Consider the following 23,525-nt stretch of genomic DNA (forward strand, 5'->3'; position numbering starts at 1 on the left):
GGGTTGCCTGCATGGACAATTAGGATGATTCTTCTGGCATTATAAACAACCTGGCAGATGGCTGAGTGTAACCCATTCCTACTGATGAATGTCCTTCCCTGTTCATAAGGTGGGGCTTTTATTTCTATGTGACTGTAGTCTATGTCCCCCAAAACTTCACAGAGTTATGCTCTCTCCTCTGGTGTGTGTAGAAAGGTGTACTCTTTTGCATATAGTAGCATAGTATTTAGATATTGGTGGAACATTCTTGAAGTTGAGGCCTGTGACACTCATAGTATATCCCCTGTGGGTCTTTGGAATGTATTAGTAACTAATATCTGATTTTCTTTGGGTCTGAGGTGGGGTCGAGAGAGGTTGCAGATTTCTTCCCCTGTCAGCTCTGCATTACTGTACAATTTCAATATTATGCAAGCCATGATATGTAAAATGGGGTCTGAGCATTCTTCTTCTCCTTGGAGTAGGTCTATCAGAAGTATCAGCAGCATAGATTTGAGCCTGTTGCACAAGCACATGCAAGACAGCAGCAGCAGCTCCTAGCATTGTTTTTAAGTGTGATGGTGGCTGTATTCCAATAGGTTTTGGTGTTCATGGCAAAATAGCTTCAACGTCTCTAAACAATTACTTTATAGCTTCCTAAATGGCTCAACCATATTAGATGGGTTCATTTGCATGTATTTCAACTGCTAATAATTTAATTAGAGTAGTCTGCTGTTCATCTTTGTTTTGCAACTCTGTGCATACTTGTCAGCCTCTTAGTGCAAGAAATATGGACAAAGCCTAACAAAATGAGGGGACAAAGGCCCTAAAATAGGAACAGATTTCACATATTGATCTTATAAACTCAGAAAGTTGTTAGAGTAATAAGGTTTGTGTTAACATACAATTTCTAAAGGATTTGAAGTCTGTAACTCAAATGTTTGTCATTATTTAGTGACTTTTGTCCTCAGATCATCCCAGTGATTTGCCAGAAAACCACAAGTTTTATGTGGAATAGACCAAAAACATGAGGCAAAAATCTGGACATTCTTAGAAAATCTGGATAATTGAGAGGTAAAAGTCTATGTGATGTGTAGTAATGAATATGGCCTATTGTCTTTTTGGTATTCCTTCCCTCTAGGTCAATTCAGTATTTCACAATGTGTCTTATCTCATTCACTCCATTGGATTTGTTGAGGTTTGTATTCTTAACTATCAATGCTTGCATCCTGAGCCTTTTGAGAAAATCAAGTTATAAGGGCTATTCAAGAAATGTAAATAGCAAACTGTTAAAAAAATCTTTACAGTGGTAGTGTTCATTAGATTCTAAGTTTTAAACTGGATTTTAGAAGTCATTGTAAACATTGTAAATATTAATTATGTAATATTTTGAAAATAGATTACATTATTATTAACCACTAAAGCTACATGCATATTGTCAACAGTGTTTTGTTCATCTGTGAGCATTCATACAGGGCTATGTAGATATGTCTGTGCTGCTTGATTGATTTAGGAAGATAAGAAAAGGGTGACAGTATAAACAAATAGTATAAGAATAACAATTAATATTCTTAAAACAATACTAGAGAAAGGTCAACAATCAGTGCAGTTGTGCTACCCATCATGTAATCTTTATAGGTTCATAGGTAGGTACTAGGCTATTGGCCCTAGGGCTTATACAAGCCTAGCCAAAAATGCACCCTGGCTTTCGCCACCCAAGAAAGTTATTTTCCTGTGCCCCTGTCAAGCAGAACCACAGAAGTGATCCCCCGGGTGAATTTCCCATTACCCATCAAATCATCAAGAATAATGAGGAGCTCTGTTTGACATAGATGGGTAGCCTGTTCCAGAGTATGGGAAGTCTCTGGGACAAGAATCTATCCCTCCAGCATGTTCTGTTTATTTTGGTGACAAGGTTTAGGTCCCTAGAGCGTGTAGCTCGGAGGGATTGGGATTTCTTTAAGTGGAGCATGTCCAACAGCTCTGGGTTTGACATAGCTTTGTATGTTAGGCAGAGATCGCCTCTGAGTAGACGATATGCGACTGAGTAAAGCTGGAGTTTTTTTAGACGGTCTGCATAAAGCATCTGTTTGAGGCCAGTAATCCTCTTTGTGAGGTACTTTTGCAGCCTTTCCAGTTGTTGTAGATGCCTTGTGAGGTACATACCAAAAGGGGCATTGTACTCTATAATGGGTCTAATGAGTGATGAGTAGAGGGGAACAATGACCTCTTTTTTTCTGGATGAGAAACCTTTTGTGATGAGGTGTGCCATGTAGAAGGATTTTCTGACCACTTTGGCGATGTGATTATCAAAGGAGAGACTACTGTCCACCTGTGTCCCACGGTCTCTTATCACACTTTCGGTGTTAAGTAGACTACCACCTATGTGGTAGTTCATGGGTAGAGAATTTTTACCAAAGGGGGTGACAATGCACTTTTTGGCATTGAGCTTGAGACCATGTCTTTGACACCAAGCATCTGTCTCAGTGAAGCCCTTTTGTAAGATGTCCACATCATTAGGAGTTTCAATTATGGCTCCTAGTTTGCAGTCATCTGCAAATTTAGTTAGCCAAAGACCTTCTGTGTTAGCCGGTACTTGGAGAAGTAGATATACCAAACAGGAGAGGACCCAGGACTGAACCCTGTGGTACTCCACTTGTCACTGATCTAAAGTCTGAGTTGGAGTCTGCTACTTTCACAGTGTGGGTTCTTTCAGAAAGCCAGTTGGCAACCCATCTTGTGACATAGGGATTTATACCTAGTTTAGTGAGTTTATCTATAATTCCAGAGTGGGGGATGGTGTTGAACGCCTTGGTGAGATCTAGATAGGCTGTGTGAACCACCTTACCCTCATCTATGGCTTTGGTGACTTCTTCAAAGAAGTCTATCAGGTTTAGGAGACATGATCTGCCTTTTACAAACCCAAACTGTGTGGGGTCCAGGGTTTGGCGATCTCCAATGTCTTTGTTTATGAGTTCCATGATGATACATTCCATGGCCTTGCAGACGAGGCTCGTCAGGCTAATGGGGCGGTAGTTCCAAGGGTCTGTTGTGGCCCCCCTTTGTGGAGTGGGATAACTGTTGTGGTGTGCTATTCAATGGGCACAAAGCCTGAGGTGAGGCTATGATTGAACATGGTACTTAGGTGGGGTGCCAGTTCATTCTGTAGTTCATGTAGAAGGCAGCCTGGGATGTTGTCAGGTCCCATGGATGCTGTGATCTTGGCTTTGGAGAGTGAAGTTTTTACCTGTGCAGCAATGATTACAGGAACTTTGCATTTTTCCGGTATAAAGATGGGCCCTTTAGAGGGTGAGAGGGGGGTAAAGTTAGCACTGAACCTATCTGCCACGATGTTGGCAATATCAGTTGGTTCTGTATATTTAGTGCTAAACCAAAAAGAACGAATGACCTCCAGACAAAACCAATACCAAAAAAAAACAGGAGTGAAAATGACTCGGAGAGAAACCACGAACTTGCTTCAAGTCAAATAACTGAATTTTATTACTATTCCACCGCCAGAACACATAAAACATTAACGCTTTGTATTACACCATGCGTTTTCATCCTCATTCATTGGACTTCATCAGATGCTCCATTTAAAATCTCTAATTCCATTTATACTGTTTCTAAAACCAAATGAACCAATAAAATACCATCACTTGATTTAAAAAACAAGTAATCTCTCATTTGGGCTCATGAATATTAATCACATATGCCTCCTTTAAACTCATAAATGTTACCTTGTTTTTTATATAAAATATTATTATAAACTCATTTTATTGAATAAAATCATCATTTTCCACCACATTTACCTTAAAAAAAACTTTTGTACATCTGTGACATAGGAGAATGGATATTTTACTGTGAAAGAATTTATTTGATTCATTCTTTTAGAAACTTAAATTCTTAATGAACAGTGCCACCTTCTGTTCCACCTAAGTATTACATATAACAAACTTTTTTTCACAGCTTAGCAGACCTTAATTTTAAAAATGGTAATATAGACAGGTAATCATTTAAGCCTGGTGTTTTACCTGTTTCTATGGTTACTTGCCACCATGATTCCTTATACCCTATTTTCTCTTCCCATGTGCCACCCCTGATATAATTTTTAATTTGTTCCAGTACAAAAAAAAGGAATTTGTAACCCTCACACACCTTAGAATGCTTGAATAATGCATTTGTTTCTTTCCCTTTCATTATGTCATAAGTGTGTTCGTAAATTCTCCTTTTTAAAGTTCTCTCTGTTTTGCCCATGTAAAAGGAATTACATTTCTGACAGATGGCAAGATATACTAACCACTTAGACTCACAATTATAATGTCCTTTACTAACTACCCATCTTTCCCTACTTTCTAAAAAAATTCTTTCCTCATTTATGATACGTTCACATTGGTTACACTGTCCACATTTGTAAGTACCTAGTTTCCTTCCATTTCTTCCACCATAGTTTCTTTTATTATTTCTATTCTTATTTTCTAGGTTATCCTTTATACTACTTGAATTTCTAAAGACCACCTTGGATGTTATCCTAGATATACCTTCCAAATCTTTGAAGGAAATAAACCTATCCCATTCTTTGTGAAAAATTGCTTTTATATTATTATTAATTGCATTATATTCTAAAACAAGTGCCTGCTGATATTCCCCATTGCCATTTAATATAACCTTCTTATTGACCCAAATGTGTTTTGTTTTAGTATCCACGTATTTTGCTAAAGGCAATGTTTTCGAGCCATCAGCCGATACTATAGGCCTGAGTGGGGGGGTCTGCCGAATTTTTATGGATCTTAGGGATTCCAAATATTATAGGGATTTTTGGTTTTTCAACCTTCAAATATGTGTACATTTTTTTATCAATGGTGCCTTCATGGACCATATCTTCTAATTCTATGTCTATTCTATTAAAGGCCAAATTGACTTAATTCCTAGAGACACGAGTGTATTTAATTTCATCCCTAAGTATTTCATTCATTTTCCCTTCATATTGTATCGGATTCATAATTACAATCCCCCACCCTTATCTGGTTTCATTATTCTCACATTAAAATTGGATTTTAATTCTTCCAAAACTTTATTCTCTTCCCTATTAAGGTTCATATTATATTTAATTCTCCTTTGTGAATCCCTAATTTCTTTTTCCAAAACACACTCCAAGGTTTTTTAACTGGGGATGCATAGGGGGATTAAACATAGTTTTCCTTGTTAATACTTGATAATTATAAACTGCACTTGTTTCAGAATATAATGCAATAAATAATAATATAAAAGCAATTTTTCACAAAGAATGGGATAGGTTTATTTCCTTCACAGATTTGGAAGGTATATCTAGGATAACATCCAAAGTGGTCTTTAGAAATTCAAGCAGTATAAAGGATATCCTAGAAAATAAGAATAGAAATAATAAAAGAAACTATGGTAGAAGAAATGGAAGGAAGCTAGGTACTTACAAATGTAGACAGTGTAACCAATGTGAACATATCATAAATGAGGAAAGAATTTTTTTTAGAAAGTAGGGAAAGATGGGTAGTTAGTAAAGGATATTGTAATTGTGAGTCTAAGGGGTTAGTATATCTTGCCATCTGTCAGAAATGTAATTCCTTTTATGTGGGCAAAACAGCGAGAACTTTAAAAAGGAGAATTTACGAACACACATGACATAATGAAAGGGAAAGAAACAAATGCATTATTCAAGCATTCTAAGGTGTGTGAGGGTTACAAATTCCTTTTTTTTGTACTGGACCAAATTAAAAATTATATCAGGGGTGGCCCATGTGAAGAGAAAATAGGGTATAAGGAATTATGGTGGCAAGTACCCTTAGAAACAGGTAAAACACCAGGCTTAAATGATTACCTGTCTATATTACCACTTTTAAAATTAAGGTCTGCTAAACTGTGAAAGAAAGTTTGTTATATGTAATATTTAGGTGGAACAGAAGGTGGCACTGTTCATTAAGAATTTAAGTTTCAAAAAGAATGAATCAAATAAATTATTTCACAGTAAAATATCCATTCTCCTATGTCACAGATGTACAAAAGTTTTTTTAAAGTAAATGTGGTGGAAAATGATGATTTTATTCAATAAAATGTATTTATAATAATATTTTATATAAAAAACAAGGTAACATTTATGAGTTTAAAGGAGGTATATGTGATTAATATTCATGAGCCCAAATGAGAGATTACTTGTTTTTTTAAATCAAGTGATGATATTTTATTGGTTCGTTTGGTTTTAGAAACAGTATAAATGGAATTAGAGATTTTAAATGGAGCATCTGATGAATTCCATTGAATGAGGATGAAAACGCATGGTGTAATACAAAGCATTAATGTTTTATGTGTTCTGGCGGTGGAATAGTAATAAAATTCAGTTATTTGACTTGAAGCAAGTTTGTGATTTCTCTCCGAGTAATTTGCACTCCTGTTTTTTTTGGTATCTGTATATTTAGTGTCATTGTGCTGTAACTCAGAGCAGATCTGAGTGTTGCCAATGAGATTTTTGACATAGCTATAGAATGCTTTATGGTTGTCTTTAGAATCAGTGGCAATTTTGTTTTCGTAACTAGCTTTGGAGGATTTTATGAGGGATCTCAGCTTCTTACTAAGGCTGACCAGGGAGTTCCTCCAATCGTGGGATTTTACTCTTTTTTGCAACAGTTTCTTTCTTCTGTTGTAGAGTTTGTTTATGGCAGAAGACCACCAGATTGGCTTCCTTTTTTTGGAGGATAGCATCTTGGTTCTGTTAGGGATAGCACGATCCATGCACTCGTGTAAGTGCTTATAAAGTACATTTGTGTAGGATTCAGCAGTCGTACCTCTATTGTCCATCTGCATGGGTGTCATGAAGTTTGCTACTTCTGTCTTAAAAAGCATGAAGTTGGCTTTGGAGAAATTTTTTACAGTTGTTTTCCTAATGGGGGGTGGGAGCGGGATGTGGATGTCTAGGGTGATTAGCTTGTGGTCGGATCTGACCAACAAGGAGCTGACCTCTGGTGTGGAACACCGGTCACCCATGTTGATGATGACCAGGTCTAGGATATTGCTGCCTCTGGTGGGGGTGTGGATATGTTGATCCAAAGCAGTGGAATTGATGATTTCCAGAAAACGTTGAGCAAAAGAGTTGGTACATGAGTAGTTTTCCCAGTTAATGGTGGGGTAGTTGAAATCACCCACTATTAGAGTGCTGGGTTGTACCTTAATATTTTCCAGTGTATCAAGAAAAGAGGAGTGGGAATCTTGGGGCATGGTGAGGGGTCTGTAGCAAGCTACAATCTGGATTGCGGTTTTGCCCTGAGTTAGTTGAACTTGGATAATCTTGGATGCATTATGCTGAGCAACTAGCCTGGAGGTGCGGATATCCTTAATGAATATGGACACGCCTCCACCTTTAGTGTTTCGGTCCAGGTTTGGTGGCCGAAAGGTGTGGTATGAATTATAGCCTGGTAATGCAGGGGTGCTCTCTGGAGCTTTGAACCAGGTCTCTGTCACTGCACAGATGTCATTTTAAGGAGTGCCTCGAGTGAGTGCATTTTGAAGTTTAGACTTCTAGCATTGAGTAGCATTACCCTCAGATTTTGCTTGCTTGTACCTGTTACGGTGGTGAATTTGTCATTTGAACCTTGCCTAAAAAGGCACTATAGGGGTGGCAAGAGCCTTTGCCAGTATCCAGAATCCCAAGGGTGACAGGTGTAGGGCATCTCTGGCAAAGCAGTGTGGTCTGTCGATCATGTCATCCCAGGCAGACAGATACTGGATTCCCTTAGAATGACACCAGAAGCTTAGCCAATTGTTAAAGTCAATCATTTTGTCCTTGTACTGTGGTGTCATTCTGGGTGATGGCAGAATGCTGCTCAGGGCTAGGGTCATACTGGCCTGGGCTACAAGATCAGATAGCTCCTTCATGTCTCTTTTCATGTAGTCCAGGGAGGTACATCTCAGGTAATTCACATCAACATGGACAATGACAGAGTCATATTTGTACTTGTTGTGGAGTAACCTGAGTGCATGCATTATGTGGCGGATCCTGGCACCTGACAGGCAGCTGACAATAACTTTTTCCTTGTTTAGCCTGGTGAGTGGAACATCAGTGCGCCTGACTATAGAGTCACCTATAACTAGAGTGTTGGGTATGTTATGCCTTATGGACTGTAGTTGAGTGGCACACTGAGTATGTGGGCTATGTGTCATTTGGGTTGTGTTGGAGGGGTGGAGGTTGCTTGCATTTCTGCTTTGGAGGTCTCTGTTGATTAGGCAGATTAGTACTGAGAGCCTCCGCAAATGCAAGTGTGTGTTTTGTGGTTCTGTGTGTGTGTTTTGGTGGTGTAGGTTTTGAGGGACTATGTGATGAGTGTGGTGCAGTGCAAGTGTTTACCTTCTGCTCTTGACTGTCTAGGCCAGTCTTTGGTAAAGAGAGCTTTGCTTCCAGTTTGGCTATATAAGTGTATCTCTCACAGGTCGTAGTGTTGGGTGGTAGGAGGAGAGGGTTGTCTGTGTATATGAAGCAATTGCTGCATTCTCCAAAGATGCCCAGATTCATCAGGTAGACAGGAGAAAACACCGGGAGATGACCTTTAGACATGCCTGAATAGGTGCTTATTTATTAAGTACTAAAAACTGCTTTCCTCTAGACAAGTGAGGAAAGTTAAGTGTTGTAGTAATTTGTAACTTATTTAGTGCTTACAATGAGTTCTGCGCAAGTGCTGAGATCAAAGAAACAGATGAGTGCTAAAACTAAAAATCTGGCTAGTTGCAAGGGAAATTTTGAAAAACAGACTTTATGGTGCCAGGAATAGTTTAACCCCAGTTAAGTGGGGGGGGGGGGTAGGAGCTCACAAACAGTCCTGGACACAGCAAATCTGTATCTGACCTGCCACAGGAAAGGGGGAAGCAAGCTTAGAAAATTTTTTTTCCAGTAAAGTGGAAATGGAGAAGGCTGGAACAGAAGTTAATTCAACGTTAAGAATCTGAGTGGGTTGGCCTTCACAAATGTTCTCTATTAGATTGAGTGAACTAATGACGCTAGACGTCACAGATGAAATATACAGTATGGGCGGGCAACTGCAAAGCCACCAAGTATAAGAACACACTTAAGAACACTAGGGTGGGTGGGTGGGAAAAAATTACAGTTCCTAGCTAAACAGATCAAAGAGCAGACTCGACAATGCTTTTAACAGACAAAAATGCACAGAAAAGTTTGTATAGAGCACTCACAAACAGTAAATACAACTCTCAGTATGAAAAAGCAGTTTACAGTTAAGTAATGTTAAAACAGTTTAAAACAGTACATAAATGCAGAGAAACAATAAAAAAAGCTTTATAACAGTGCAAAAATATAGTAGATCAACTGTATAGCACAATTATAAGTGTTTCAGAAGTGCAATTCAGTGAAATAAGTGTAAGAAATAACTTAGCCTGCTCTTGGAATCTTAAGGAATTTCCACTTATGCAATGCAATCCAGAGCCTGACAATACAAGCCTTTAAGATGAAATCACCCAATAGCTTGTATTTAGAAGGGTATAGAAGGAAGTTGAAATTATTAATGCAAATATAAACAGACAATATTTGATGCCTAGCGGTGATGTTACTGCAGAAGCACTTAGAGTTGTCACTAGGCTGAAATGAGTTAACTCATTAATGCAGGTGCATTGCTGAGGGAGAACCATGTAAGTGTAGGGAGTACATTACAACTGTGTCTGCAGATGAGTAACACACTCCCTGCACTGTCAAAATGCATTATAACAATGTATTGGAAATCTTCTTCTTCTTTCGGCATATCTCGGTTAGGGGTCGCCAGAGCGGATCACCCGTCTGCTCATATTTGGCAGTGGAGTTTTATGGTGTTGAGTTGCCAGCCCAGAGTCCAACCTTCCAAAGAAGGTACACACATGCACACACTCATGCCTAGGGTCAATTTAGAGTGTCCAATCCAGCTACAGCATATCTTTGGGATGTGGGAGGAAACCGGAGCACCCAGAGGAAACCCACATGACCACAGGGAGGACATGCAGACTCCGCACAGATGGCATCCCAACCGAGGATCGAACCAGAGAAATTCTTGCTCTGAGTCGGCAATGCTAACTGCTGCACCACCGTGGCCACCCATAACAATGTATCGGAAATAAGTTTTCATTTTTTTTTTAAGTTTGTGTGGTGTAGCACGGTGTGCAGTGATTGACGTGCCAGACATCTAAAAATAGAAACCGGATACTTTTAATTATAATTTCAAAGGTCAAGTTTAAGCATAGCTGCATGGGTTTGCGCAGCATGGCATGGTGCTCAGCAGTGCTTAAACATAGCTGAAAGGTATAAAAAGTATAGCAGCATTCTACACATCCACATAGCTGAATGATTAGAGTCACGGCCCTATGTGCAGTAGGGGCAGGGTTCGAATACACGAACACATCATTCAGTATTTATTTTGCAAATAAAAATCATGTGAATTAATTTTAAATTCTACTTCCCTGCTCTCAGCTAAGCTCAGCTAAACACTGCTAAGCCAAGCCAAGCAGTGCTTAAACCACACATGTTTTAGCAGTGCTTGGCACTGTGCAGCTCTACTTAGCTTGCTTGCACACTGCTAAGCAGTGCCAAGCACTACTAAGCAATGCCCATTTAAGTATTGTTCAGCCCAGCTAAGCTGATTTGTGCACCACTAAGCATTGCTAAGCATTGCCAGTTTAAGCACTGCTCAACTGAGATCAGTGGGTTTGCGCATCACTAAGCAATTGTCTGCAATTTTAAAAATTGCCCAATGGTAGCAAAGAGCAGGAAAACAGGTTTATTTAAGTGCAACAGGCAGGAATACAACATAAACCTGTTGGAGTTTGAACTTGGCAGGAACTATGGCAGGTGTTGGAGAGGGTATGAGATTCTGGGTGCAGCAGTGGGGAATTCTGGAGTCCAGAGTCATGGTTGGACTCCTTTTTAAATACCGTGATGTCTGGCTACTGCAGGGCCAGTACAAGGGATCAGAGTACAACTCAGAAGCCTGGGACTGGCTGGCATGTGATCACACCAGTACAACTGGTATCCAATGCACAAGTGAGCAGGTGCATCATCATTATGCTGAACTGAAGTATAAGAAGGGGGATCTTATGGCCACCTGGATCCAAGATTCTTAGGATGACAATGCCCCACAAGTCTGTAAGTATTTTTAGTATTGTTTTACCAATATCTAATCTGAATGTGTGATAGACAGGTATGCATAATGGTGTGTTTCTCTCCCCATAGCTGCAGTGGAGAGAACTTGCAACCTAGAGGCCCATGCAAGGCACCTGGCTAGGTTGCAGCATGAGTGCGGTGAGTACAGATCTATGTTGAAATCTATAGTCATATAACCAAGAAATTGTAAATTAGTAACAGCCATTAGGTATATTCAGTTTTGATTGTACTGCAATAGATGTGGTCATAGACTTGGACTGAAATAACTGAGTACTGCTATGTATAGTTCAATAAAGTTAAAAGCATTAAACTTGATAATGTTATTGGAATAAAGATTCTATTGCAGTGATTGTGGAAATACAGCTGTATTGCAACACGTACATTATCTCAACTGTTATTTAATAAAGACTTGAAAATATAACAATAACTGCATGAAGGTGCCTCTAATAAAGCTGTGTTGTGCAATGTGTGTGTAAGTAGGGCTGTTGTTCATGAAATCAAGTTTGACATCTTCTCTGGAATAAAAACACAAAGAATCCCATTAAGTCACTCAAGGTTAGCTAGGAGAAAAGAGTGGTATGCTAAACTGTTGATTTAGAGCTGTACTACAAGATATATGTATTATGATATTTGCTCTGCACTAAGATATGAAGCAATACCAGGAATACCCAACATATATACTGTGTATATCAGGATAGTCTTGTGCTAACCATTGCATTTCAGCTATATGCACTCCTGCTCCAAGGTACAGTGCTGCAGGCAAGTATGAAACTGCAATAGCTGTAGACTATAAATATACTATCTGCAACTGCATATACGTCACGTAGCCAACCCAAAACTCCAAAATGGTTTGTACATGTCTCAGATCTACCCACCCACTAAGAGGTTATTGATTACACATGCATTCTATGTATTACTGTACAATTTAACTAGTATTTCTGTCATGCATGAATCTCATGCATGTGTGTCCAAATGTCACTGCAGTCTGGTGTAAAACTGTAGTACTATTACCAGGTCATAATTTGTTTCCAGGTGAACTCTAGGCAAATATCTGTCATTTATAAAGTAGCAGTGGCTCAGTAGCTCAGTTTGCTAAATGCTGTGTCTGCTGTACATTTTCAATACACAGACCAGGGTTCGAATCCAGGTACAACTACTAGTAAATATTACTGAATCAGTTATGTATTGTTAACAGATGTTCTCCCTACAGTAATTACAGTAGCCCTTGCCATGGATTAATAATGTATGTATTCAGATGTAAAAGAGTGTCAACAGCATTGCTCAGAAATGTGATAATGCATCCTAATATAAGGTCAACAAGTACAATACTAATAAAAGATAATGCAATAAATAAAATGTGTAATCTTGGTATGGTTGCATGCCTGATGTGTCTGTGAACTTATGTTGATGGTCTAACCCCATGTCTGCCAAGGATGGCATGATATTTGTATACTCTCTGTAATGTGCACAATATATGTATCTCAAGAGTTACACTTTCAAAGACTGTGATTCATGTTGCCTAATTCCTTAGTCACAGATCTGTAATTGATAAGATTTTTGTGAATAGCACAGTCACACTACATCAGTACGCAATACACCTTGGTAGTCCTATAGACCCACCTGACATGCAATAGTTCACTGTTGTTGTGTACCTGTAGGTGTTACAGCTTGGACCATACTGTACCATGCAGACAGCTTCAGAGGTATGTAGATGCTACATTAGCTTTAGGGCTCTGTTACACATAAAGGAAGGGCAGACCTGTAGAGTATACAACAGTACTGTTACAAACTATATAGCCTATACTGCTATTGATGAACTGTATGAACTGTATTTTTCTCTCCCCCATTACTTTTCTTCATCTTAATTTACTATTGTTATACATTGGTCATGGTTTACTATTAACATATGTTGTTCTCTAAACTTTATGTTGGGCCTTGTGTTTTATTATTGTTGTGTATTACAATGGTTGCATGCTAACATATCTTGTAGAATTACCTATGTTGTTGGCCTTCTGCAGTAACTGTTGCTGGCATGTTGTTACTACACTGACTGTTATCTCACTTACTGTTGTTTTCCATATACTATGCAATATTATATCACTGGGTTATTTGCAATGCTTGGCATGCTGTTATAACTAATAATTAAATGTTATGTTCATGACTAACCTGTACACTGAAATACATCAAAACCACAGCTTGACTAGGTAGGCCAGTTCCTGGCAATCCACCTACCCTTCCTCAGCCGGCCGTGCCACCAAGTCGCAGCACATCTGAGGCCCAAACCAGTGGTGTCCCCTATGCTGGCCCTAAACCACCTACAGGTGGAACCACCTCAGGGGCATGGGCCATCCCCCCAGGAAGTGGTCATGGAGGGGGGTTGTCACCCAGGAACAGCTACTGGGGGTGGTGTGCAGGATCATGCATCATAGCTATGAGGATCACCTGCGCTGGACTGAGGGCAGACTCGCCCTCCTGGAGGGGCAAGGTGGCCCTGGCACACATCTCCCAGCACAGCCACCTTTGTTGTAGTGAAGGAGCAGTGTTGACTGCCCATGGGTGGGGAGATCAATTAGCACATTGTTCTGTAATTCCACAGCACCCTCCCCATCCAAGGTGTTTACCACCCTCATGTGTCACACACCACCCCTGTATGGTGTCTTGTTTGTCCTGTCTGGTCTCTTGTTTGTCCTGTCTGTCTGCAAATGGTACCTCTCCTACCCAACTTACCCCCCCCACACATACCTATATTCCTTCCCCAACACTGTACTCTCAACTTAAAAAAAAAGGCATCTGTCCCTCAGAAAAATATCACTCCATACATAGCTCTCCATTTTGCACCCATGTCCACTGGACACACTTAATTTTTACATGAATTAATAAACACAGTTATGTTGCCCTCACCACTCTCTCTAGGGTGTGAGGATCTAAATTCCAAATTGTCAGCAACCTGCACAACTGTTGCTGTACAAGAAATGGAGAGCTATGGTCCTTCCCTACACATATCCTGCACATCCCTACCTGCCTTTCAGTATGTTTTCCCCCTGCTTGCCCCCATTTTGCCCCTTTCCTTTCACTCCTTTTTCCTTTCTTTTTTGAAAACTTGCATGGGTTTAAGCGAAACTAAGTGGTGCGCCATGCAAACTCAGGCAAACCCGCTTAAAACTGCTTAAAATTGCTTTAATTACATTCTGTCTTCCTGACTCTGTTAGGCATATCTGAAAAATAAACACCACTGCCAAGTCTCAAACCCAGGACCCAGTCAAGTATAGTATAGTGCATTAGACCATGATGGTACTTAACTCTGAGGTAAAGCAGGTGTTTACATAAACATATCCGGATTGCAAATGACACACTGCTTGTACATATAATGGGAAAATTGGCAGTATAATTGTTACTGTGATGTACAGCCAAATAAATCATGATGGATGGATGTGAGGCCTGGGATAGCAGGTATAGCTGTCAACTGTACAGACTGTTGTAGAATGTCCACAGTTGTGCCACCTATGTTTGGCACAGTTTTCACAAAATCTTTGTGTGCTAAAGTACTGGCAAGTCAGTACAGACTGAGGTTAGAAAATTATGATAGACAGTCCAATGTCACACGTCACACCTATCCAAACACACATGCTAATGTGAATCCTGTGTAGCACACTATATGCATTCACATATATCTTGCAAATACACCTTGTGCAGTATTGAAATCAGTAGCTAAATTTGTTAAATTTTTAGCATGCTGTATATTTTGCTACCCACAGTCCTGGGTTCAAATCCAGTGTGTTGCACTTCAATTACATGCTTGGGAATATAAGAAATAATGACTGAGTCCTGCATTTTTGAGCAAAACAGGTTGCTGCTACTGCATTCACTGCTAACTATGTTAGCACATCAGAGGCCTGCAGGTAGGGACACACTGCACAAATATGAATAGGCTACCTATATGTCACATACCACTCTCTGATTGGCACCGTTACATAACATATGTACCTTACGTTCATGCCACACCTGGACTGTCATAGGTCCCCCCACCCTGGCACTGTTGAAATGACAGGGCTGACACTGCTCCCTCACCGATACATACATCTTGCTGTCCTCCAATATGTTCACACTCCCTAGTATGACCCCTGGGCAAAACGCTGCAGCTGCAGCCTGCAACATGTGCAGGAGTATGTTCAGCTACCTGCTACAGACCTACCATACCACACAACCCCCCTAGAAGAAGGGATTCACACAACACCCATACATAAAGGGTTGGGGACAAAGATCAAGTGACAGGGACATGTATCACAGTCTGATTTAAGAATTAATGGAGATATAATTAAGAGATGCCTGTATGTGTATGATGTTAATTAGACATGGCACTGCATTTCTGTGTCAAAGGCAGTATTTGTGTTTGTAACTAGATTTCAGATGCATGGAGTTGCATGACCTGAGTAATACTTTGTGAGTTATGTTACATACATACATCACAAAACATGTTATCCTAAACGCATACATATGATATGAGATAACTCATAAATAATTATAACAAAAATAATGTGGAAATCATATCCATGCAAGTGCATTATAAATTAAATATCATTATCATGTTTAACAGCTTCTGTAGCAAACATTATTGCTACATTTGTAGCAATAAATATAATTATGATACTCATTTGTATTTTCTGTTAAATTCCTAATGAAAATGTTGTAACAAATGGCATTCTGATCTCTTCTGTAAAATCATCCATACACTAGATTCAAACTCTGCATCACCTGGCTTTTTTCTCTAACATCACTGCACTTACATCTTGTACCATAGAGAAAGTTCCTGCGATGGATATTTTCTTCACTTAATACTATGACTGTGCACCGGGCCAGGTTCATTTGTGCTGCAAAAGATGTCCCAAATTAAATGTTTCACTTTTTCCTTCAGCCATAAATGTATTTCCATGCTGCCCAGGCAGATCACAAATGCAAAAGGCAATAAATAAATAAATAAATAATACCTTGTATTGCAGAGTAGAACATTTCTTAGATATATGTAGCAAAGAACCCAGAAGCTATAGCATTGGCATGACACATTTATTCTTTTCACATCTGCTTCTCACATCACAAGTAGCATTTGGATTATATATCATTAAGACGTTATGTAATAGCAATTGTTCTGCAAAAGGACACACAAAGAATGACAGGTGATCATTCTTTCCACAATACATACAATCACTAATGACATCAAAGTTTGCAATAAAATGTATTACTCTCAAGATGGATACTCGTGAGATATAAATTAAGTTCTCCAGCATATATGACATATAGATCTGCATTACTCATGTTACTGCTTCAGTGTTATCACACTTTACAAAATGTCATATGTTACAACATGTATAGCACATATTGTTATGTATAATGAGAAGTAATGAGTTTACAACATCTTTGTAACTTCAATTCACAGGGCCTACAGGTAAAAAATGTATTTATCTCAGACTTCAGCCTGTTCATTACATAAACAACACTGGGTATTAATATTTATTCTGAATCACAAAAATAACCTGTAATCTGGATTTGAACCCTGCATTAAGTAATCTCTTTCACTAAGCTCACTTCACTTACACTTTGTGCAGCAGAGATTGTTAATTGACAAGTGGTATTTATTAACTCAGTACTGTCTAGAGTGCTGACTAAAGTTCACTGGCAACAGTCTGAATTGTGCCACTGATAGCATTCCAAATTAAACTTTCTATGTTTTTCTCTTAGGAGTTTAACTCTTGTTCAGAACTAGTGACCATTGCCAGTAAAGACTGAGTAATGCCAAATGGCATGAAAGGATGAAGAGTGGAAACATGAAAACACACTTAAATAAAGGAAACATTATGCAGCAAGTAGTTAAATGTAGATTTGTAATGTTTTCTCAACTTTATTGTCTTCCAACATCAACATGTGGTCCTTAAAAATCACTACATTCATGCAAATACTACCCAATCTGGATTTGAACCCCGTTACAACATAGCATTTATAACACGCATTTGAAATATCAGTATTTGCCAAAAACACAGACATATACTCTGTAAAACAAAAAGTAGGCCACATATACTCAAGATGTGACATTGTGCTGATTCACATTACAAATGCAACAAAACCAAGTTATGAAAGTTGTCCTTTGTAATTTGCACTTGGAAGAAGATATTGGCAAGCTTTAAGCTAATCTTTCCTCACACAATATAAAACAAAAATGTGCAACTCTGCAGCTCTTTTCTTTTCTTCATTTTGTGAGCATCTTTCCATTATTTATGTTTTTCTAACAACACTGCTATGTGATTTGCATTGCTTTTGATATTTGTTTCAACAAGTGCTGTAATTCCTCAGAATTTCAGACAAATTTTACTGAGAGGCCAAAGTGTGGTCATAAACAATTCACACAAATATTAGGAATATTGCTGTCCTAAGTCAGTCAATGTACTGACATACTTTCTTGTAAGTATCTTCTCCCTGACACACCCTCAATAAGTGTACATCAAATAGTACTATGACTATGAAACCGTGATTGTTCCTGAAGTCAGACTAATCATTCACACTAAGCCCTTAGTGGGTAACATTTCTCAGTGCTCATTCTTGCACTCTTGACCATGTGCATACAATCAAGTAGGTCCTCTCAACACAATTATCTCCTCTGTACTTAGTGCAGTTTGTGGACTTCATGAATGTAAATAATTTAAAACCTAATTTGCATATTCATAGTGCTCAGAGGGCTGGATCTGCACTATATAAAGGTAATAATATAGATAAGGAACTTGTAGCATAGTAGCGAGACTGTTTGTAACCAGAGAGCTGCATACTGTTACTTGATTTCAAAACCTGTTTCTAGTTTAACAAATGACATGCTGCAAAGGTGTTTTGCTGTTTTTTTACATATTGCTTTATTTTAAACTCTCTGCTGGATTGCATTTAACAATATACCTATCAATGTACTGTCGACCTTTTTCTCCCTAGCTATTAGGATAGCCATGTACATCAGTTATTTATTAACTATTACAATTTATTTTAAGAATGTTACCTATCATTAACTAAAAAGTTTTATCTGGGAAGCTTTTCAGTTATAGCAGAAGATCAGTGCCTTATTTATTAGGAAATGCATGCAAAGTTACATTACTAGTCACTGAATACAAAAGTCCATGCAGGTACAGCCAAAGTGCTAAGGTAAAATAATGAATCCAAACAACAATAACCAGCACTTCAAATCAGAACAAACATTTATAGGTTCATTGGTAGGTACTAGGCTATTGGCCCTAGGGCCTGTATAAGCCTAGACAAACAGTACCATGGCTTTTGCCACCTAAGAAAATTATTTTCCTGTGCCCCTATCAAGCAAGCCACAGAAGTGATCCCCGGGGTGAATTTCCTATCTCCCATCCAATTATCAAGATTTTTCTTGAAGACTGCTAATGAGGAACTTTGTTTTATATAGATAGGTAGTTTGTTCCAGAGTATGGGAAGTCTCTGAGACAGGAATCTATCCGTCCAGCTTGTTCTGTTTATTGTGGTGACAAGGTTTAGGTCCCTAGACAGTGTAGCTCGGAGGGATTGGGATTTCTTTAAGTGTAGCATATCCAACAGCTCTGGGTTTGACATAGCTTTGTATGTTAGGCAGAGATCGCCTCTGAGTAGGCGATATGCGACAGAGTAAAGCTGTTTTTTTTTTAGACAGTCTGCATAGGGCATCTGTTTGAGGCCGGTAATCCTCTTTGTGAGCTATTTCTGTAGCCTTTTCAGTTGTTGTAGATGTCTTGTGAGGTACATACCAAAAGGAGTGTTGTACAATGGGTCTAATGAGTGATGAGTAGAGGGGAACAATGACCTCTTTTTTCCTGGATGAGAAACCTTTTGTGATGAGGTGTGCCACGTAGAAGGATTTCCTGACTACTGTGGTGATGTGATTATCAAAGGAGAGGCTACTGTCCACCTGTGTCCCAAGGTCTCTTATCACACTTTTAGTGTTAAGTAGACTACCACCTATGTGGTATTTCATGGGTACATAGTTTTTACCAAAAGGGATGACAATGCACTTTTTGGCATGGAGCTTGAGGCCATGGCTTTGACACCAGGCATCTGTCTCAGTGAGGCCCTTTTGTATGATGTCCACGTCATTAGGAGTTTTGATTATGGCTCCTAGTTTGCAGTCATCTGTGAACTTTGTTAGCCAAAGACCTTCTTATTGATATTATTCTTATTTAATATTATTTCATGAAGGAACACCGATAAAGGCATGGAGTTGTCAAAACCAGTCTGTAATTTATGAAATGATATTAAATAAATGGTTTTGCTGATTTGAAGTGTTGGCTGCTGTTACTTAAGTTGCATTATTAGCCCACAAAATTGTGTTAAGTTTGTGATATATATCTGACTTCTCTCCATGGAAGTGGATATTCTACAAAAGATCTGTCCATTTTTCCTTGACAGGTGTACATTATTTTTATTAATCTGCAATGTATTACAGAGTTACACAACTGTTGTTCTCCTGACATACATTTAACAGTTCTTTTCCATTTGCTTTGTGAGTTTGTGGGACTTAGCTGGGACTAGTGGGGATTCTGTATTAAGCTGTCTGTACTCATATGGAGTCTTACTTTTTCAATTATTTTGTACATTGTAGATAGAAACATTCACATATATTTGTTTTGCTAACACTCCATTGTGGCTTACTTATGATTTTTTCCCTTTTACTTTTCTTCTTATACAGGGCTATAGCACACAAGACACCTGCAGCCCATAAACTGCCATATAGTGACACCGAGAAGGAAGTGATCATTAAAGTACTATGTCTCCATGGGTTATTCCTCCTAAGAGAGACAGGGGTGACAAGTCCTCCCATGAACATATCTAGGAGCAGGTGGTCAATGCCATCAATTTGGTAGGAGGCTGTGGATGTACACATTCAAAAAGAAGACATAGAGGACCAGTGACATGATCATGCAGGTGAGACATAGCAGCTGCAATTGGAATGTATGGCATTAAAGGGGTTCTGCTACTGAACCAACACTGACTGAAACAGAGAAGTTAGTTCCGCTGTTAGAGATCTGAGCAGCTCAGCATAAGGTTCACACGGAAGTGTTGATACTGGGGCTGACGTGGAAGGCAGCGCAAGTGTTTCTACTGCTTAATTTCCATGATTGCAATATAATTAAATAATTATCATTGTATATAAAGAGAGAAAGAGAAAGATGGGGGAGAGAGAGAGAGACAGAGAGAGAGAGAGAAAATGGTGGGATAGAAGAGGCACTAAAGGAAAGAGAAAGAGATGGGGGGGTCAACTGGTAAATACACTTTTATATGATACAGTTCTTATTCTGCAGCTGTCAAGAGGCTTGTTTTATGTTTCTTGTGTCATTTGTATTGTGATGCTTATCAGCCATGTTTCATCTCCCTTTCGTATATGTCGGTAAATCTAGTTCTCAGTTTGCATGACCATCTGCACATGGTAAGCACATCCATTTCTATTCTTATTAATGTACATGATGATGTTTGAATACCCAAATATTTTTCATTGCCTTAGCATTTATTATTTTGTAATACATACTTTACATACGTTTAATTAGTTTGCATTATATTTCACCCTTTGTTGCGTTGATTACTCGTTATCATATGTGATACTGCCAGTAGCACTGTGAAACTCCTACTGCCTGAAATCAGTGTATCAGTAGCCTCTGAAGATGAAGACAGTATTGAAGAGGCATAGTCTGAGGGAGTAGATGGTCAGTCTGTTACTGAAGTTATACCTCCAACTTGACTACCCCTATTTTGCACACAGTCAGTATGTCTACACATACCCTCGACAGAGGCCTCAGATATTAAAGAGGTTGCCGGTGACACAGTTGATCAGGGTAGTGTGGTTACTCCAGGTGCAGAACTGGTTGATTTTCCCTGCAGTGATCATGAAGGCAAAGTGCCACACAGGCAGATTTCTAGAGTTACTCAGAAAAGACTTACTGTCTACCCTTCTCCTGATGTTGGTGTGTCAGGAGTTGTCGCATGACACATGTGTAGGGCAGTCACAGATGCACAGGCACATTCTCCAGGGCCTCTAAAGAGACAGTATGAGTATTAAATGTTGTACCTGAACTCTGTGGGTGACTCCTTGGACAGGATGACTGACACACTGGATCAAGTAGTATCTGCAGCAGAACACATGCTGGGGGACGGTGGGCATCCACATTGCCAGAGAGCTGCTACATCATCATTTGTTTGCCAACATGGCAATGCAAGACCACACTCTTGTAGTGGCACTACTTCCACTGCTCCATCAGTGATTGCAGTGTCCAGACCCAGACATGGTAGGCCAGGTGATCTTGGGTGTGGTCCTGGACATAGTCGTGATTAGACCTTGTCCAGCAGACGTTGCTCACATTCAGGCAGTGCACTAACTTCTAGCCAGGGCCCTGGAACTAGCAGTGCCAGTCCTAGCAGAGGTAGTTCTCATGCTTAGGGTCAACAATGTTGAACTGACTACTCTACCATGCATGGTTTACACCTGTCCGATAAGCCAGGATGTAGTGCTAGCACAGTGCTTGATTGTTTTCATGCAGACACACACCCTTTCAACAGCAGACATACAAGCACACACACACACACACACACACACACACACACACACACACACACACACACACACACACACACACACACACACACAGACACACACACACACACACACACACACACACACACACACACACACACACACACACACACACACACACGCACATGCACACACATTATCTAAACACTACTGTTGACTAATCTTGCTACTGACTATAACAACTGGATACTTAATTAATAAATGTTTTGTCACTCACACACACTCACTTCTTTGGTGTCATGCTTGCCTTCCTGTACTCACCCCAATACTGTGCAGGTGATGATGACTGTACCTGCCCTTCACACATTTCTTTGTGACTATGGATTGCATAAATGTCTACTGCACAGAGTGGCTAGTTAATGTTTGCTTACTCAAAGCCAAAGTCAACTTAAACTTTATTGTCATTTAGAACTACACATGTAGCCTAAATTAAATTGTGTGCATCAGCTCAATTCTTGAGATTACAAAGGAAAGTGAAACAACACATACAGATAGAGGACTAAACATAACTAACAAATACAATACTACTCCCAGTACACGAATGTAAGAGCAGAGACATTTGCTAACACTCATATACAAAAAGAATACCCTCCCCAGAATTAAATTAAATACCCTATTTAAAGTAATACAAAATACACTATAGATTGAACAATTCCTACGTTATTTGTCTAATATTACACTTGAGTGGGTTAAATAATACTGACTATGCATATAATAAATACATATTGCACTTACTAGGAATATATGTAAGTAAATTTCACAAATGTCCAGACCCTTGGGTCAGGTGCCCGAGTTCAGAAGTCTAATCACTGTAGGGTAGGAACTGTTATTGAATCTTGTAGCCCTGCAGTGGATGCTGCTATATCTCCTGCCTGATGCTTGATGCTTGATGCTTAAACAGTCCATGAGCAGGATGCGTGTTGTCTTGTATTATACTGGTGGCCTTTCAGATGCTTCTTGCAGAATAATGATGTTGTATCAATGGAAGACTGGAACCTGTTACCTTCTCTACAGCCCTCACCACTATTTGTAGCACCTTCCTTTCTGCAACTGTGCAGCTTCCAAACCACACTGTGAAGTTGCAAGGGAGGATGTTCTCTATTGCACCTGTATAGAAGGTGGAGAGAATATTAGAAGGAAGCTTAGCTTTTTTCAGCCTTCTTAAAAAGTGAAGGTGTTGGTGTGCTTTCTTGGTGATTTGGCTGGTGTTTTCTGACCATGAGAGATCCTCTGATATATGCACACCAAGAAATGTTGTACTCTTAACCCTCTTCACACTCTCACTATTCATCATAAGTGCTGGGTGGTTTGTTGTCCTTTTCCTGAAGTTGATGATAATCTCTTTGGTTTTGCTTACATTCAGGTCAAGGTTGTTCCCCTTGCACCAATTGATCATAAATGCCATCATAACAGTGGATGTCAGAGTGACTGGTCTGTAGTCATTAGGGCTGGAGGGAGTGGTTTTCTTAGGTAGTAGGATGATGTTAGTTTCTTTGTAGCATGAGGGTACTTTTGCCATGGCAAAAGAGGTGTTAAATATTTCCTTAAGCACTGTGCATAGTTGCTCAGCACAGCCTTTTAACACCTTACCCAGTACATTGTCTGGGCCAGCAGCCTTTCTGGGGTTCACTCTCCTTAGCTTTCTTCTTACCTCCTCTGTGCTGAGGCTGAGTACTGCATCCTTCTCATCAGGGGGTAGCTTTAGTGCCAACCCACTCTTACTTTCTTCAAATCTACCAAAGAAGATGTTCAAACTGTCCAGGAATTTGATGCTGTCCT

The sequence above is a fragment of the Protopterus annectens genome, chromosome 5.part1 (genome assembly GCF_019279795.1).
Source record: "Protopterus annectens isolate FY-2018-M chromosome 5.part1, PAN1.0, whole genome shotgun sequence".
NCBI classification, from domain to species: domain Eukaryota; kingdom Metazoa; phylum Chordata; order Ceratodontiformes; family Protopteridae; genus Protopterus; species Protopterus annectens.